The following is a 19,504-nucleotide window of genomic DNA, read 5'->3' on the forward strand; positions in this document are numbered from 1 at the left end:
TTAGGCAGATTACAGACAAGGTTCTGTCACCTGGGTGACCAGTGCAGTGTTATGATGTCACAATGTCCCCTTAGGGAGATCACAGACAAGGGTCTGTCACCAGGGCCACAAGTGCAGAGTTAGGATGTCACAATGCTACCTTGGGCAGATGAAGGAAAAGGGTCTGTCACCTGGGTGACCAGTGCAGTGTTATGATGTCACAATGACCCCTTAGGCAGATCAAAGACAAGGGTCTGTCACCTGGATGACCAGGACAGAGTTATGATGTCCCAATGCTGCCTTAGGAAGATCACAGACAAGGGTCTATCACCTGGCTGAGCAGTGCAGAATTATGATGTCACAATGTCCCCTTAGGCAAAAAACAGACAAGGGTCTGTCACCTGGGTGACCCGTGAAGAGTAATGATGTCACAATGCACCCTTAGGCAGACCACAGACAATGGCTTGTCACCTGGGTGACCCGTGCAGAGTTATGATGTCACAATGCACCCTTAGGCAGATCACAGACAAGGGTCTCTCACCTGGGTGACCCATGCGGAATTATGATGTCACAGTGCCCCTTAGGCAGATGACAGACAAGTGTCTGTCGCCTGGGAGAGCAGTGCAGGGTTATGATTTCACAATGCCCCCTTAGGCAGAGCACAGACAAGGGTCTGTCACCACGGTGACCAGTACAGAGTTATGACCTGACAATGCCCACTTAGGCGGATCACAGACAAGGGTCTGTCACTTGGGTGACCAGTGCAGAGTCATGATGTCACAATGCCGCCATAGGCAGATCACAGAAGTGGGCCTGTCACCTGGGTCCCCATTGCACAGTTTTGATGTCACAATGCCACCTTAGGCAGATCACAGACAAGGGTCTGTCACCTGGGTGACCAGTGCAGAGTTATGATGTCACAATGACCCCTTAGGCAGATAACGAACAAGGGTCTGTCGTAAGGGTGACGAGTGCAGTGTTGTGATGTCAAAATGCCCCCTTAGGCAGATCACAGACAAGGTTCTGTCGCCTGGGTGACCAGTGCAGAGTCCTGATATCACAATGCCCCCTTAGGCAGATCACAGAAAAGGGAATGTGACCTGGTTGCCCATTGCAGAGTTATGATGTCACAATGTCGCCTTAGGCACATCACAGACAAGCGCCTGTCACCTGGGTGACCAGTGCAGCGTTATGATGTCACAATGACCCTTTGGCAGATCACAGACAAGGGTCTGTCACCTGGGGGACCGGTGCAGATTTATGATGTCCCAATGACTCCTTAGGCAGATCAAAGACAAGGGTCTGTCACCTGGGTGACCATTGCAGAGTTATGATGTCACAATGCCCCCTTACGCAGATAACGAACAAGGGTCTGTCGTAAGGGTGACGAGTGCAGTGTTGTGATGTCAAAATGCCCCCTTAGGCAGATCACAGACAAGGTTCTGTCGCCTGGGTGACCAGTGCAGAGTCCTGATATCACAATGCCCCCTTAGGCAGATCACAGAAAAGGGAATGTGACCTGGTTGCCCATTGCAGAGTTATGATGTCACAATGTCGCCTTAGGCACATCACAGACAAGCGCCTGTCACCTGGGTGACCAGTGCAGCGTTATGATGTCACAATGACCCTTTGGCAGATCACAAACAAGGGTCTGTCACCTGGGGGACCGGTGCAGATTTATGATGTCCCAATGACTCCTTAGGCAGATCAAACACAAGGGTCTGTCACCTGGGTGACCATTGCAGACTTATGATGTCACAATGCCCCCTTAGGCAGATCACAGTCAAGAGTCTGCACCTGGGCGACCAGTGCGGAGTTATGATATCACAATGCCCCTAAGGCAGATCACAGACAAGGGTCTGTCACCTGGGTGACCAGTGCGGAGTTATGATGTCACAATGCCCCCTTAGGCAGATCACAGACAAGGGTCTGTCTCCTGGGTGACCCGTGCAGAGTTATGATGTCACAATGCACCCTTAGGCAGATCACAGACAAGGGTCTGTCACCTGGGTGACCCATGCGGAATTATGATGTCACAGTGCCCCTTAGGAAGATGACAGACAAGTGTCTGTCGCCTGGGAGAGCAGTGCAGGGTTATGATTTCACAATGCCCCCTTAGGCAGAGCACAGACAAGGGTCTGTCACCACGGTGACCAGTACAGAGTTATGACCTGACAATGCCCACTTAGGCGGATCACAGACAAGGGTCTGTCACTTGGGTGACCAGTGCAGAGTCATGATGTCACAATGCCGCCATAGGCAGATCACAGAAGTGGGCCTGTCACCTGGGTCCCCATTGCACAGTTTTGATGTCACAATGCCACCTTAGGCAGATCACAGACAAGGGTCTGTCACCTGGGTGACCAGTGCAGAGTTATGATGTCACAATGACCCCTTAGGCAGATAACGAACAAAGGTCTGTCGTAAGGGTGACGAGTGCAGTGTTGTGATGTCAAAATGCCCCCTTAGGCAGATCACAGACAAGGTTCTGTCGCCTGGGTGACCAGTGCAGAGTCCTGATATCACAATGCCCCCTTAGGCAGATCACAGAAAAGGGAATGTGACCTGGTTGCCCATTGCAGAGTTATGATGTCACAATGTCGCCTTAGGCACATCACAGACAAGCGCCTGTCACCTGGGTGACCAGTGCAGCGTTATGATGTCACAATGACCCTTTGGCAGATCACAGACAAGGGTCTGTCACCTGGGGGACCGGTGCAGATTTATGATGTCCCAATGACTCCTTAGGCAGATCAAAGACAAGGGTCTGTCACCTGGGTGACCATTGCAGAGTTATGATGTCACAATGCCCCCTTAGGCAGATCACAGTCAAGAGTCTGCACCTGGGCGACCAGTGCGGAGTTATGATATCACAATGCCCCCTAAGGCAGATCACAGACAAGGGTCTGTCACCTGGGTGACCAGTGCGGAGTTATGATGTCACAATGCCCCCTTAGGCAGATCACAGACAAGGGTCTGTCTCCTGGGTGACCAGTGGTGTATTATGTTGTCACAATGACCCCTTAGGCAGATCACAGACAAGGGCCTGTCACCTGGGTGACCCGTGCAGTGTTATGATGTCACAATGCCCCCTTAGGCAGATCACAGTTAATGGACTGTCACCTGGGTGACCAGTGCAGAGTTATGATGTCACAATGCCCCCTTAGGCAGATCAAAGAAAAGGGTCTGTCACCTGGGTGACCAGTGCAGTGTTATCATTTCACAGTGCCCACTTAGGCAGATAAAATCCAGGGTCTGTCACCTCAGTGACCAGTGCAGAGTTATGACGTCACAATGACCCCTTAGGCTGATCAACGACCAGGGTCTGTCACCTGGGTGACCAGTGCAGAGTTCTCATGTCACAATGCTGCCTTAGGCAGATGAAAGAAAAGGGTGTGTCACCTGGGTGACTAGTGCAGTATTATGATGTCACAGTGACCCCTTAGGGAGATCAAAGACAAGGGTCTATCACCTGGATGACCAGGGCAGAGTTATGATGTCACTATGCCAACTTAGGCAGTTCACAGACAAGTGTCTGTCACCTGGGTGAGCAGTGCAGAATTATGATGTCACAATGCCCCCTTAGGCAGATAACAGATAAGGGTCTGTCACCTGGGTGACCATTGCAGAGTTATGATGTCACAATGACCCGTTAGGCAGATCAAAGACCAGGGTCTGTATCCTGGGTGACCAGTGAAGAGTTATGATGTCACAATACACCTTAGGCAGACCACAGACGAGGGTCTGTCACCTGGGTGACCAGTGCAGAGTTATGATGTCACAATGACCCCTTAGGCAGATTACAGACAAGGTTCTGTCACCTGGGTGACCAGTGCAGTGTTATGATGTCACAATGTCCCCTTAGGGAGATCACAGACAAGGGTCTGTCACCAGGGCCACAAGTGCAGAGTTAGGATGTCACAATGCTACCTTGGGCAGATGAAGGAAAAGGGTCTGTCACCTGGGTGACCAGTGCAGTGTTATGATGTCACAATGACCCCTTAGGCAGATCAAAGACAAGGGTCTGTCACCTGGATGACCAGGACAGAGTTATGATGTCCCAATGCTGCCTTAGGAAGATCACAGACAAGGGTCTATCACCTGGCTGAGCAGTGCAGAATTATGATGTCACAATGCCCCCTTAGGCAAAAAACAGACAAGGGTCTGTCACCTGGGTGACCCGTGAAGAGTAATGATGCCACAATGCACCCTTAGGCAGACCACAGACAATGGCTTGTCACCTGGGTGACCCGTGCAGAGTTATGATGTCACAATGCACCCTTAGGCAGATCACAGACAAGGGTCTGTCACCTGGGTGACCCATGCGGAATTATGATGTCACAGTGCCCCTTAGGCAGATGACAGACAAGTGTCTGTCGCCTGGGAGAGCAGTGCAGGGTTATGATTTCACAATGCCCCCTTAGGCAGAGCACAGACAAGGGTCTGTCACCACGGTGACCAGTACAGAGTTATGACCTGACAATGCCCACTTAGGCGGATCACAGACAAGGGTCTGTCACTTGGGTGACCAGTGCAGAGTCATGATGTCACAATGCCGCCATAGGCAGATCACAGAAGTGGGCCTGTCACCTGGGTCCCCATTGCACAGTTTTGATGTCACAATGCCACCTTAGGCAGATCACAGACAAGGGTCTGTCACCTGGGTGACCAGTGCAGAGTTATGATGTCACAATGACCCCTTAGGCAGATAACGAACAAGGGTCTGACGTAAGGGTGACGAGTGCAGTGTTGTGATGTCAAAATGCCCCCTTAGGCAGATCACAGACAAGGTTCTGTCGCCTGGGTGACCAGTGCAGAGTCCTGATATCACAATGCCCCCTTAGGCAGGTCACAGAAAAGGGAATGTGACCTGGTTGCCCATTGCAGAGTTATGATGTCACAATGTCGCCTTAGGCACATCACAGACAAGCGCCTGTCACCTGGGTGACCAGTGCAGCGTTATGATGTCACAATGACCCTTTGGCAGATCACAGACAAGGGTCTGTCACCTGGGTGACCGGTGCAGATTTATGATGTCCCAATGACTCCTTAGGCAGATCAAAGACAAGGGTCTGTCACCTGGGTGACCATTGCAGAGTTATGATGTCACAATGCCCCCTTAGGCAGATCACAGTCAAGAGTCTGCACCTGGGCGACCAGTGCGGAGTTATGATATCACAATGCCCCCTAAGGCAGATCACAGACAAGGGTCTGTCACCGGGGTGACCAGTGCGGAGTTATGATGTCACAATGCCCCCTTAGGCAGATCACAGACAAGGGTCTGTCTCCTGGGTGACCAGTGGTGTATTATGTTGTCACAATGACCCCTTAGGCAGATCACAGACAAGGGCCTGTCACCTGGGTGACCCGTGCAGTGTTATGATGTCACAATGCCCCCTTAGGCAGATCACAGTTAATGGACTGTCACCTGGGTGACCAGTGCAGAGTTATGATGTCACAATGCCCCCTTAGGCAGATCAAAGGAAAGGGTCTGTCACCTGGGTGACCAGTGCAGTGTTATCATTTCACAGTGCCCACTTAGGCAGATAAAATCCAGGGTCTGTCACCTCAGTGACCAGTGCAGAGTTATGACGTCACAATGACCCCTTAGGCTGATCAACGACCAGGGTCTGTCACCTGGGTGACCAGTGCAGAGTTCTCATGTCACAATGCTGCCTTAGGCAGATGAAAGAAAAGGGTGTGTCACCTGGGTGACTAGTGCAGTATTATGATGTCACAGTGACCCCTTAGGGAGATCAAAGACAAGGGTCTATCACCTGGATGACCAGGGCAGAGTTATGATCTCACTATGCCAACTTAGGCAGTTCACAGACAAGTGTCTGTCACCTGGGTGAGCAGTGCAGAATTATGATGTCACAATGCCCCCTTAGGCAGATAACAGATAAGGGTCTGTCACCTGGGTGACCATTGCAGAGTTATGATGTCACAATGACCCGTTAGGCAGATCAAAGACCAGGGTCTGTATCCTGGGTGACCAGTGAAGAGTTATGATGTCACAATACACCTTAGGCAGACCACAGACGAGGGTCTGTCACCTGGGTGACCAGTGCAGAGTTATGATGTCACAATGACCCCTTAGGCAGATTACAGACAAGGTTCTGTCACCTGGGTGACCAGTGCAGTGTTATGATGTCACAATGTCCCCTTAGGGAGATCACAGACAAGGGTCTGTCACCAGGGCCACAAGTGCAGAGTTAGGATGTCACAATGCTACCTTGGGCAGATGAAGGAAAAGGGTCTGTCACCTGGGTGACCAGTGCAGTGTTATGATGTCACAATGACCCCTTAGGCAGATCAAAGACAAGGGTCTGTCACCTGGATGACCAGGACAGAGTTATGATGTCCCAATGCTGCCTTAGGAAGATCACAGACAAGGGTCTATCACCTGGCTGAGCAGTGCAGAATTATGATGTCACAATGCCCCCTTAGGCAAAAAACAGACAAGGGTCTGTCACCTGGGTGACCCGTGAAGAGTAATGATGTCACAATGCACCCTTAGGCAGACCACAGACAATGGCTTGTCACCTGGGTGACCCGTGCAGAGTTATGATGTCACAATGCACCCTTAGGCAGATCACAGACAAGGGTCTGTCACCTGGGTGACCCATGCGGAATTATGATGTCACAGTGCCCCTTAGGCAGATGACAGACAAGTGTCTGTCGCCTGGGAGAGCAGTGCAGGGTTATGATTTCACAATGCCCCCTTAGGCAGAGCACAGACAAGGGTCTGTCACCACGGTGACCAGTACAGAGTTATGACCTGACAATGCCCACTTAGGCGGATCACAGACAAGGGTCTGTCACTTGGGTGACCAGTGCAGAGTCATGATGTCACAATGCCGCCATAGGCAGATCACAGAAGTGGGCCTGTCACCTGGGTCCCCATTGCACAGTTTTGATGTCACAATGCCACCTTAGGCAGATCACAGACAAGGGTCTGTCACCTGGGTGACCAGTGCAGAGTTATGATGTCACAATGACCCCTTAGGCAGATAACGAACAAGGGTCTGTCGTAAGGGTGACGAGTGCAGTGTTGTGATGTCAAAATGCCCCCTTAGGCAGATCACAGACAAGGTTCTGTCGCCTGGGTGACCAGTGCAGAGTCCTGATATCACAATGCCCCCTTAGGCAGATCACAGAAAAGGGAATGAGACCTGGTTGCCCATTGCAGAGTTATGATGTCACAATGTCGCCTTAGGCACATCACAGACAAGCGCCTGTCACCTGGGTGACCAGTGCAGCGTTATGATGTCACAATGACCCTTTGGCAGATCACAGACAAGGGTCTGTCACATGGGGGACCGGTGCAGATTTATTATGTCCCAATGACTCCTTAGGCAGATCAAAGACAAGGGTCTGTTACCTGGGTTACCAGTGCGGAGTTATGATGTCACAATGCCCCCTTAGGCAGATCACAGACAAGGGTCTGTCTCCTGGGTGACCAGTGGTGTATTATGTTGTCACAATGACCCCTTAGGCAGATCACAGACAAGGGCCTGTCACCTGGGTGACCCGTGCAGTGTTATGATGTCACAATGCCCCCTTAGGCAGATCACAGTTAATGGACTGTCACCTGGGTGACCAGTGCAGAGTTATGATGTCACAATGCCCCCTTAGGCAGATCAAAGGAAAGGGTCTGTCACCTGGCTGACCAGTGCAGTGTTATCATTTCACAGTGCCCACTTAGGCAGATAAAATCCAGGGTCTGTCACCTCAGTGACCAGTGCAGAGTTATGACGTCACAATGACCCCTTAGGCTGATCAACGACCAGGGTCTGTCACCTGGGTGACCAGTGCAGAGTTCTCATGTCACAATGCTGCCTTAGGCAGATGAAAGAAAAGGGTGTGTCACCTGGGTGACTAGTGCAGTATTATGATGTCACAGTGACCCCTTAGGGAGATCAAAGACAAGGGTCTATCACCTGGATGACCAGGGCAGAGTTATGATGTCACTATGCCAACTTAGGCAGTTCACAGACAAGTGTCTGTCACCTGGGTGAGCAGTGCAGAATTATGATGTCACAATGCCCCCTTAGGCAGATAACAGATAAGGGTCTGTCACCTGGGTGACCATTGCAGAGTTATGATGTCACAATGACCCGTTAGGCAGATCAAAGACCAGGGTCTGTATCCTGGGTGACCAGTGAAGAGTTATGATGTCACAATACACCTTAGGCAGACCACAGACGAGGGTCTGTCACCTGGGTGACCAGTGCAGAGTTATGATGTCACAATGACCCCTTAGGCAGATTACAGACAAGGTTCTGTCACCTGGGTGACCAGTGCAGTGTTATGATGTCACAATGTCCCCTTAGGGAGATCACAGACAAGGGTCTGTCACCAGGGCCACAAGTGCAGAGTTAGGATGTCACAATGCTACCTTGGGCAGATGAAGGAAAAGGGTCTGTCACCTGGGTGACCAGTGCAGTGTTATGATGTCACAATGACCCCTTAGGCAGATCAAAGACAAGGGTCTGTCACCTGGATGACCAGGACAGAGTTATGATGTCCCAATGCTGCCTTAGGAAGATCACAGAAAAGGGTCTATCACCTGGCTGAGCAGTGCAGAATTATGATGTCACAATGCCCCCTTAGGCAAAAAACAGACAAGGGTCTGTCACCTGGGTGACCCGTGAAGAGTAATGATGTCACAATGCACCCTTAGGCAGACCACAGACAATGGCTTGTCACCTGGGTGACCCGTGCAGAGTTATGATGTCACAATGCACCCTTAGGCAGATCACAGACAAGGGTCTGTCACCTGGGTGACCCATGCGGAATTATGATGTCACAGTGCCCCTTAGGCAGATGACAGACAAGTGTCTGTCGCCTGGGAGAGCAGTGCAGGGTTATGATTTCACAATGCCCCCTTAGGCAGAGCACAGACAAGGGTCTGTCACCACGGTGACCAGTACAGGGTTATGACCTGACAATGCCCACTTAGGCGGATCACAGACAAGGGTCTGTCACTTGGGTGACCAGTGCAGAGTCATGATGTCACAATGCCGCCATAGGCAGATCACAGAAGTGGGCCTGTCACCTGGGTCCCCATTGCACAGTTTTGATGTCACAATGCCACCTTAGGCAGATCACAGACAAGGGTCTGTCACCTGGGTGACCAGTGCAGAGTTATGATGTCACAATGACCCCTTAGGCAGATAACGAACAAGGGTCTGTCGTAAGGGTGACGAGTGCAGTGTTGTGATGTCAAAATGCCCCCTTAGGCAGATCACAGACAAGGTTCTGTCGCCTGGGTGACCAGTGCAGAGTCCTGATATCACAATGCCCCCTTAGGCAGATCACAGAAAAGGGAATGTGACCTGGTTGCCCATTGCAGAGTTATGATGTCACAATGTCGCCTTAGGCACATCACAGACAAGCGCCTGTCACCTGGGTGACCAGTGCAGCGTTATGATGTCACAATGACCCTTTGGCAGATCACAGACAAGGGTCTGTCACCTGGGGGACCGGTGCAGATTTATGATGTCCCAATGACTCCTTAGGCAGATCAAAGACAAGGGTCTGTCACCTGGGTGACCATTGCAGAGTTATGATGTCACAATGCCCCCTTAGGCAGATCACAGTCAAGAGTCTGCACCTGGGCGACCAGTGCGGAGTTATGATATCACAATGCCCCCTAAGGCAGATCACAGACAAGGGTCTGTCACCTGGGTGACCAGTGCGGAGTTATGATGTCACAATGCCCCCTTAGGCAGATCACAGACAAGGGTCTGTCTCCTGGGTGACCAGTGGTGTATTATGTTGTCACAATGACCCCTTAGGCAGATCACAGACAAGGGCCTGTCACCTGGGTGACCCGTGCAGTGTTATGATGTCACAATGCCCCCTTAGGCAGATCACAGTTAATGGACTGTCACCTGGGTGACCAGTGCAGAGTTATGATGTCACAATGCCCCCTTAGGCAGATCAAAGGAAAGGGTCTGTCACCTGGGTGACCAGTGCAGTGTTATCATTTCACAGTGCCCACTTAGGCAGATAAAATCCAGGGTCTGTCACCTCAGTGACCAGTGCAGAGTTATGACGTCACAATGACCCCTTAGGCTGATCAACGACCAGGGTCTGTCACCTGGGTGACCAGTGCAGAGTTCTCATGTCACAATGCTGCCTTAGGCAGATGAAAGAAAAGGGTGTGTCACCTGGGTGACTAGTGCAGTATTATGATGTCACAGTGACCCCTTAGGGAGATCAAAGACAAGGGTCTATCACCTGGATGACCAGGGCAGAGTTATGATGTCACTATGCCAACTTAGGCAGTTCACAGACAAGTGTCTGTCACCTGGGTGAGCAGTGCAGAATTATGATGTCACAATGCCCCCTTAGGCAGATAACAGATAAGGGTCTGTCACCTGGGTGACCATTGCAGAGTTATGATGTCACAATGACCCGTTAGGCAGATCAAAGACCAGGGTCTGTATCCTGGGTGACCAGTGAAGAGTTATGATGTCACAATACACCTTAGGCAGACCACAGACGAGGGTCTGTCACCTGGGTGACCAGTGCAGAGTTATGATGTCACAATGACCCCTTAGGCAGATTACAGACAAGGTTCTGTCACCTGGGTGACCAGTGCAGTGTTATGATGTCACAATGTCCCCTTAGGGAGATCACAGACAAGGGTCTGTCACCAGGGCCACAAGTGCAGAGTTAGGATGTCACAATGCTACCTTGGGCAGATGAAGGAAAAGGGTCTGTCACCTGGGTGACCAGTGCAGTGTTATGATGTCACAATGACCCCTTAGGCAGATCAAAGACAAGGGTCTGTCACCTGGATGACCAGGACAGAGTTATGATGTCCCAATGCTGCCTTAGGAAGATCACAGACAAGGGTCTATCACCTGGCTGAGCAGTGCAGAATTATGATGTCACAATGCCCCCTTAGGCAAAAAACAGACAAGGGTCTGTCACCTGGGTGACCCGTGAAGAGTAATGATGTCACAATGCACCCTTAGGCAGACCACAGACAATGGCTTGTCACCTGGGTGACCCATGCAGAGTTATGATGTCACAATGCACCCTTAGGCAGATCACAGACAAGGGTCTGTCACCTGGGTGACCCATGCGGAATTATGATGTCACAGTGCCCCTTAGGCAGATGACAGACAAGTGTCTGTCGCCTGGGAGAGCAGTGCAGGGTTATGATTTCACAATGCCCCCTTAGGCAGAGCACAGACAAGGGTCTGTCACCACGGTGACCAGTACAGAGTTATGACCTGACAATGCCCACTTAGGCGGATCACAGACAAGGGTCTGTCACTTGGGTGACCAGTGCAGAGTCATGATGTCACAATGCCGCCATAGGCAGATCACAGAAGTGGGCCTGTCACCTGGGTCCCCATTGCACAGTTTTGATGTCACAATGCCACCTTAGGCAGATCACAGACAAGGGTCTGTCACCTGGGTGACCAGTGCAGAGTTATGATGTCACAATGACCCCTTAGGCAGATAACGAACAAGGGTCTGTCGTAAGGGTGACGAGTGCAGTGTTGTGATGTCAAAATGCCCCCTTAGGCAGATCACAGACAAGGTTCTGTCGCCTGGGTGACCAGTGCAGAGTCCTGATATCACAATGCCCCCTTAGGCAGATCACAGAAAAGGGAATGAGACCTGGTTGCCCATTGCAGAGTTATGATGTCACAATGTCGCCTTAGGCACATCACAGACAAGCGCCTGTCACCTGGGTGACCAGTGCAGCGTTATGATATCACAATGACCCTTTGGCAGATCACAGACAAGGGTCTGTCACATGGGGGACCGGTGCAGATTTATGATGTCCCAATGACTCCTTAGGCAGATCAAAGACAAGGGTCTGTCACCTGGGTTACCAGTGCGGAGTTATGATGTCACAATGCCCCCTTAGGCAGATCACAGACAAGGGTCTGTCTCCTGGGTGACCAGTGGTGTATTATGTTGTCACAATGACCCCTTAGGCAGATCACAGACAAGGGCCTGTCACCTGGGTGACCCGTGCAGTGTTATGATGTCACAATGCCCCCTTAGGCAGATCACAGTTAATGGACTGTCACCTGGGTGACCAGTGCAGAGTTATGATGTCACAATGCCCCCTTAGGCAGATCAAAGGAAAGGGTCTGTCACCTGGGTGACCAGTGCAGTGTTATCATTTCACAGTGCCCACTTAGGCAGATAAAATCCAGGGTCTGTCACCTCAGTGACCAGTGCAGAGTTATGACATCACAATGACCCCTTAGGCTGATCAACGACCAGGGTCTGTCACCTGGGTGACCAGTGCAGAGTTCTCATGTCACAATGCTGCCTTAGGCAGATGAAAGAAAAGGGTGTGTCACCTGGGTGACTAGTGCAGTATTATGATGTCACAGTGACCCCTTAGGGAGATCAAAGACAAGGGTCTATCACCTGGATGACCAGGGCAGAGTTATGATGTCACTATGCCAACTTAGGCAGTTCACAGACAAGTGTCTGTCACCTGGGTGAGCAGTGCAGAATTATGATGTCACAATGCCCCCTTAGGCAGATAACAGATAAGGGTCTGTCACCTGGGTGACCATTGCAGAGTTATGATGTCACAATGACCCGTTAGGCAGATCAAAGACCAGGGTCTGTATCCTGGGTGACCAGTGAAGAGTTATGATGTCACAATACACCTTAGGCAGACCACAGACGAGGGTCTGTCACCTGGGTGACCAGTGCAGAGTTATGATGTCACAATGACCCCTTAGGCAGATTACAGACAAGGTTCTGTCACCTGGGTGACCAGTGCAGTGTTATGATGTCACAATGTCCCCTTAGGGAGATCACAGACAAGGGTCTGTCACCAGGGCCACAAGTGCAGAGTTAGGATGTCACAATGCTACCTTGGGCAGATGAAGGAAAAGGGTCTGTCACCTGGGTGACCAGTGCAGTGTTATGATGTCACAATGACCCCTTAGGCAGATCAAAGACAAGGGTCTGTCACCTGGATGACCAGGACAGAGTTATGATGTCCCAATGCTGCCTTAGGAAGATCACAGACAAGGGTCTATCACCTGGCTGAGCAGTGCAGAATTATGATGTCACAATGCCCCCTTAGGCAAAAAACAGACAAGGGTCTGTCACCTGGGTGACCCGTGAAGAGTAATGATGTCACAATGCACCCTTAGGCAGACCACAGACAATGGCTTGTCACCTGGGTGACCCGTGCAGAGTTATGATGTCACAATGCACCCTTAGGCAGATCACAGACAAGGGTCTGTCACCTGGGTGACCCATGCGGAATTATGATGTCACAGTGCCCCTTAGGCAGATGACAGACAAGTGTCTGTCGCCTGGGAGAGCAGTGCAGGGTTATGATTTCACAATGCCCCCTTAGGCAGAGCACAGACAAGGGTCTGTCACGACGGTGACCAGTACAGAGTTATGACCTGACAATGCCCACTTAGGCGGATCACAGACAAGGGTCTGTCACTTGGGTGACCAGTGCAGAGTCATGATGTCACAATGCCGCCATAGGCAGATCACAGAAGTGGGCCTGTCACCTGGGTCCCCATTGCACAGTTTTGATGTCACAATGCCACCTTAGGCAGATCACAGACAAGGGTCTGTCACCTGGGTGACCAGTGCAGAGTTATGATGTCACAATGACCCCTTAGGCAGATAACGAACAAGGGTCTGTCGTAAGGGTGACGAGTGCAGTGTTGTGATGTCAAAATGCCCCCTTAGGCAGATCACAGACAAGGTTCTGTCGCCTGGGTGACCAGTGCAGAGTCCTGATATCACAATGCCCCCTTAGGCAGATCACAGAAAAGGGAATGTGACCTGGTTGCCCATTGCAGAGTTATGATGTCACAATGTCGCCTTAGGCACATCACAGACAAGCGCCTGTCACCTGGGTGACCAGTGCAGCGTTATGATGTCACAATGACCCTTTGGCAGATCACAGACAAGGGTCTGTCACCTGGGGGACCGGTGCAGATTTATGATGTCCCAATGACTCCTTAGGCAGATCAAAGACAAGGGTCTGTCACCTGGGTGACCATTGCAGAGTTATGATGTCACAATGCCCCCTTAGGCAGATCACAGTCAAGAGTCTGCACCTGGGCGACCAGTGCGGAGTTATGATATCACAATGCCCCCTAAGGCAGATCACAGACAAGGGTCTGTCACCTGGGTGACCAGTGCGGAGTTATGATGTCACAATGCCCCCTTAGGCAGATCACAGACAAGGGTCTGTCTCCTGGGTGACCAGTGGTGTATTATGTTGTCACAATGACCCCTTAGGCAGATCACAGACAAGGGCCTGTCACCTGGGTGACCCGTGCAGTGTTATGATGTCACAATGCCCCCTTAGGCAGATCACAGTTAATGGACTGTCACCTGGGTGACCAGTGCAGAGTTATGATGTCACAATGCCCCCTTAGGCAGATCAAAGGAAAGGGTCTGTCACCTGGGTGACCAGTGCAGTGTTATCATTTCACAGTGCCCACTTAGGCAGATAAAATCCAGGGTCTGTCACCTCAGTGACCAGTGCAGAGTTATGACGTCACAATGACCCCTTAGGCTGATCAACGACCAGGGTCTGTCACCTGGGTGACCAGTGCAGAGTTCTCATGTCACAATGCTGCCTTAGGCAGATGAAAGAAAAGGGTGTGTCACCTGGGTGACTAGTGCAGTATTATGATGTCACAGTGACCCCTTAGGGAGATCAAAGACAAGGGTCTATCACCTGGATGACCAGGGCAGAGTTATGATGTCACTATGCCAACTTAGGCAGTTCACAGACAAGTGTCTGTCACCTGGGTGAGCAGTGCAGAATTATGATGTCACAATGCCCCCTTAGGCAGATAACAGATAAGGGTCTGTCACCTGGGTGACCATTGCAGAGTTATGATGTCACAATGACCCGTTAGGCAGATCAAAGACCAGGGTCTGTATCCTGGGTGACCAGTGAAGAGTTATGATGTCACAATACACCTTAGGCAGACCACAGACGAGGGTCTGTCACCTGGGTGACCAGTGCAGAGTTATGATGTCACAATGACCCCTTAGGCAGATTACAGACAAGGTTCTGTCACCTGGGTGACCAGTGCAGTGTTATGATGTCACAATGTCCCCTTAGGGAGATCACAGACAAGGGTCTGTCACCAGGGCCACAAGTGCAGAGTTAGGATGTCACAATGCTACCTTGGGCAGATGAAGGAAAAGGGTCTGTCACCTGGGTGACCAGTGCAGTGTTATGATGTCACAATGACCCCTTAGGCAGATCAAAGACAAGGGTCTGTCACCTGGATGACCAGGACAGAGTTATGATGTCCCAATGCTGCCTTAGGAAGATCACAGACAAGGGTCTATCACCTGGCTGAGCAGTGCAGAATTATGATGTCACAATGCCCCCTTAGGCAAAAAACAGACAAGGGTCTGTCACCTGGGTGACCCGTGAAGAGTAATGATGTCACAATGCACCCTTAGGCAGACCACAGACAATGGCTTGTCACCTGGGTGACCCATGCAGAGTTATGATGTCACAATGCACCCTTAGGCAGATCACAGACAAGGGTCTGTCACCTGGGTGACCCATGCGGAATTATGATGTCACAGTGCCCCTTAGGCAGATGACAGACAAGTGTCTGTCGCCTGGGAGAGCAGTGCAGGGTTATGATTTCACAATGCCCCCTTAGGCAGAGCACAGACAAGGGTCTGTCACCACGGTGACCAGTACAGAGTTATGACCTGACAATGCCCACTTAGGCGGATCACAGACAAGGGTCTGTCACTTGGGTGACCAGTGCAGAGTCATGATGTCACAATGCCGCCATAGGCAGATCACAGAAGTGGGCCTGTCACCTGGGTCCCCATTGCACAGTTTTGATGTCACAATGCCACCTTAGGCAGATCACAGACAAGGGTCTGTCACCTGGGTGACCAGTGCAGAGTTATGATGTCACAATGACCCCTTAGGCAGATAACGAACAAGGGTCTGTCGTAAGGGTGACGAGTGCAGTGTTGTGATGTCAAAATGCCCCCTTAGGCAGATCACAGACAAGGTTCTGTCGCCTGGGTGACCAGTGCAGAGTCCTGATATCACAATGCCCCCTTAGGCAGATCACAGAAAAGGGAATGAGACCTGGTTGCCCATTGCAGAGTTATGATGTCACAATGTCGCCTTAGGCACATCACAGACAAGCGCCTGTCACCTGGGTGACCAGTGCAGCGTTATGATATCACAATGACCCTTTGGCAGATCACAGACAAGGGTCTGTCACATGGGGGACCGGTGCAGATTTATGATGTCCCAATGACTCCTTAGGCAGATCAAAGACAAGGGTCTGTCACCTGGGTTACCAGTGCGGAGTTATGATGTCACAATGCCCCCTTAGGCAGATCACAGACAAGGGTCTGTCTCCTGGGTGACCAGTGGTGTATTATGTTGTCACAATGACCCCTTAGGCAGATCACAGACAAGGGCCTGTCACCTGGGTGACCCGTGCAGTGTTATGATGTCACAATGCCCCCTTAGGCAGATCACAGTTAATGGACTGTCACCTGGGTGACCAGTGCAGAGTTATGATGTCACAATGCCCCCTTAGGCAGATCAAAGGAAAGGGTCTGTCACCTGGGTGACCAGTGCAGTGTTATCATTTCACAGTGCCCACTTAGGCAGATAAAATCCAGGGTCTGTCACCTCAGTGACCAGTGCAGAGTTATGACATCACAATGACCCCTTAGGCTGATCAACGACCAGGGTCTGTCACCTGGGTGACCAGTGCAGAGTTCTCATGTCACAATGCTGCCTTAGGCAGATGAAAGAAAAGGGTGTGTCACCTGGGTGACTAGTGCAGTATTATGATGTCACAGTGACCCCTTAGGGAGATCAAAGACAAGGGTCTATCACCTGGATGACCAGGGCAGAGTTATGATGTCACTATGCCAACTTAGGCAGTTCACAGACAAGTGTCTGTCACCTGGGTGAGCAGTGCAGAATTATGATGTCACAATGCCCCCTTAGGCAGATAACAGATAAGGGTCTGTCACCTGGGTGACCATTGCAGAGTTATGATGTCACAATGACCCGTTAGGCAGATCAAAGACCAGGGTCTGTATCCTGGGTGACCAGTGAAGAGTTATGATGTCACAATACACCTTAGGCAGACCACAGACGAGGGTCTGTCACCTGGGTGACCAGTGCAGAGTTATGATGTCACAATGACCCCTTAGGCAGATTACAGACAAGGTTCTGTCACCTGGGTGACCAGTGCAGTGTTATGATGTCACAATGTCCCCTTAGGGAGATCACAGACAAGGGTCTGTCACCAGGGCCACAAGTGCAGAGTTAGGATGTCACAATGCTACCTTGGGCAGATGAAGGAAAAGGGTCTGTCACCTGGGTGACCAGTGCAGTGTTATGATGTCACAATGACCCCTTAGGCAGATCAAAGACAAGGGTCTGTCACCTGGATGACCAGGACAGAGTTATGATGTCCCAATGCTGCCTTAGGAAGATCACAGACAAGGGTCTATCACCTGGCTGAGCAGTGCAGAATTATGATGTCACAATGCCCCCTTAGGCAAAAAACAGACAAGGGTCTGTCACCTGGGTGACCCGTGAAGAGTAATGATGTCACAATGCACCCTTAGGCAGACCACAGACAATGGCTTGTCACCTGGGTGACCCGTGCAGAGTTATGATGTCACAATGCACCCTTAGGCAGATCACAGACAAGGGTCTGTCACCTGGGTGACCCATGCGGAATTATGATGTCACAGTGCCCCTTAGGCAGATGACAGACAAGTGTCTGTCGCCTGGGAGAGCAGTGCAGGGTTATGATTTCACAATGCCCCCTTAGGCAGAGCACAGACAAGGGTCTGTCACGACGGTGACCAGTACAGAGTTATGACCTGACAATGCCCACTTAGGCGGATCACAGACAAGGGTCTGTCACTTGGGTGACCAGTGCAGAGTCATGATGTCACAATGCCGCCATAGGCAGATCACAGAAGTGGGCCTGTCACCTGGGTCCCCATTGCACAGTTTTGATGTCACAATGCCACCTTAGGCAGATCACAGACAAGGGTCTGTCACCTGGGTGACCAGTGCAGAGTTATGATGTCACAATGACCCCTTAGGCAGATAACGAACAAGGGTCTGTCGTAAGGGTGACGAGTGCAGTGTTATGATGTCAAAATGCCCCCTTAGGCAGATCACAGACAAGGTTCTGTCGCCTGGGTGACCAGTGCAGAGTCCTGATATCACAATGCCCCCTTAGGCAGATCACAGAAAAGGGAATGTGACCTGGTTGCCCATTGCAGAGTTATGATGTCACAATGTCGCCTTAGGCACATCACAGACAAGCGCCTGTCACCTGGGTGACCAGTGCAGCGTTATGATGTCACAATGACCCTTTGGCAGATCACAGACAAGGGTCTGTCACCTGGGGGACCGGTGCAGATTTATGATGTCCCAATGACTCCTTAGGCAGATCAAAGACAAGGGTCTGTCACCTGGGTGACCATTGCAGAGTTATGATGTCACAAAGCCCCCTTAGGCAGATCACAGTCAAGAGTCTGCACCTGGGCGACCAGTGCGGAGTTATGATATCACAATGCCCCCTAAGGCAGATCACAGACAAGGGTCTGTCACCTGGGTGACCAGTGCGGAGTTATGATGTCACAATGCCCCCTTAGGCAGATCACAGACAAGGGTCTGTCTCCTGGGTGACCAGTGGTGTATTATGTTGTCACAATGACCCCTTAGGCAGATCACAGACAAGGGCCTGTCACCTGGGTGACCCGTGCAGTGTTATGATGTCACAATGCCCCCTTAGGCAGATCACAGTTAATGGACTGTCACCTGGGTGACCAGTGCAGAGTTATGATGTCACAATGCCCCCTTAGGCAGATCAAAGGAAAGGGTCTGTCACCTGGCTGACCAGTGCAGTGTTATCATTTCACAGTGCCCACTTAGGCAGATAAAATCCAGGGTCTGTCACCTCAGTGACCAGTGCAGAGTTATGACGTCACAATGACCCCTTAGGCTGATCAACGACCAGGGTCTGTCACCTGGGTGACCAGTGCAGAGTTCTCATGTCACAATGCTGCCTTAGGCAGATGAAAGAAAAGGGTGTGTCACCTGGGTGACTAGTGCAGTATTATGATGTCACAGTGACCCCTTAGGGAGATCAAAGACAAGGGTCTATCACCTGGATGACCAGGGCAGAGTTATGATGTCACTATGCCAACTTAGGCAGTTCACAGACAAGTGTCTGTCACCTGGGTGAGCAGTGCAGAATTATGATGTCACAATGCCCCCTTAGGCAGATAACAGATAAGGGTCTGTCACCTGGGTGACCATTGCAGAGTTATGATGTCACAATGACCCGTTAGGCAGATCAAAGACCAGGGTCTGTATCCTGGGTGACCAGTGAAGAGTTATGATGTCACAATACACCTTAGGCAGACCACAGACGAGGGTCTGTCACCTGGGTGACCAGTGCAGAGTTATGATGTCACAATGACCCCTTAGGCAGATTACAGA

The sequence above is a fragment of the Gorilla gorilla genome, chromosome 17 (genome assembly GCF_029281585.2).
Source record: "Gorilla gorilla gorilla isolate KB3781 chromosome 17, NHGRI_mGorGor1-v2.1_pri, whole genome shotgun sequence".
Classification (NCBI taxonomy): Eukaryota; Metazoa; Chordata; class Mammalia; order Primates; family Hominidae; genus Gorilla; species Gorilla gorilla.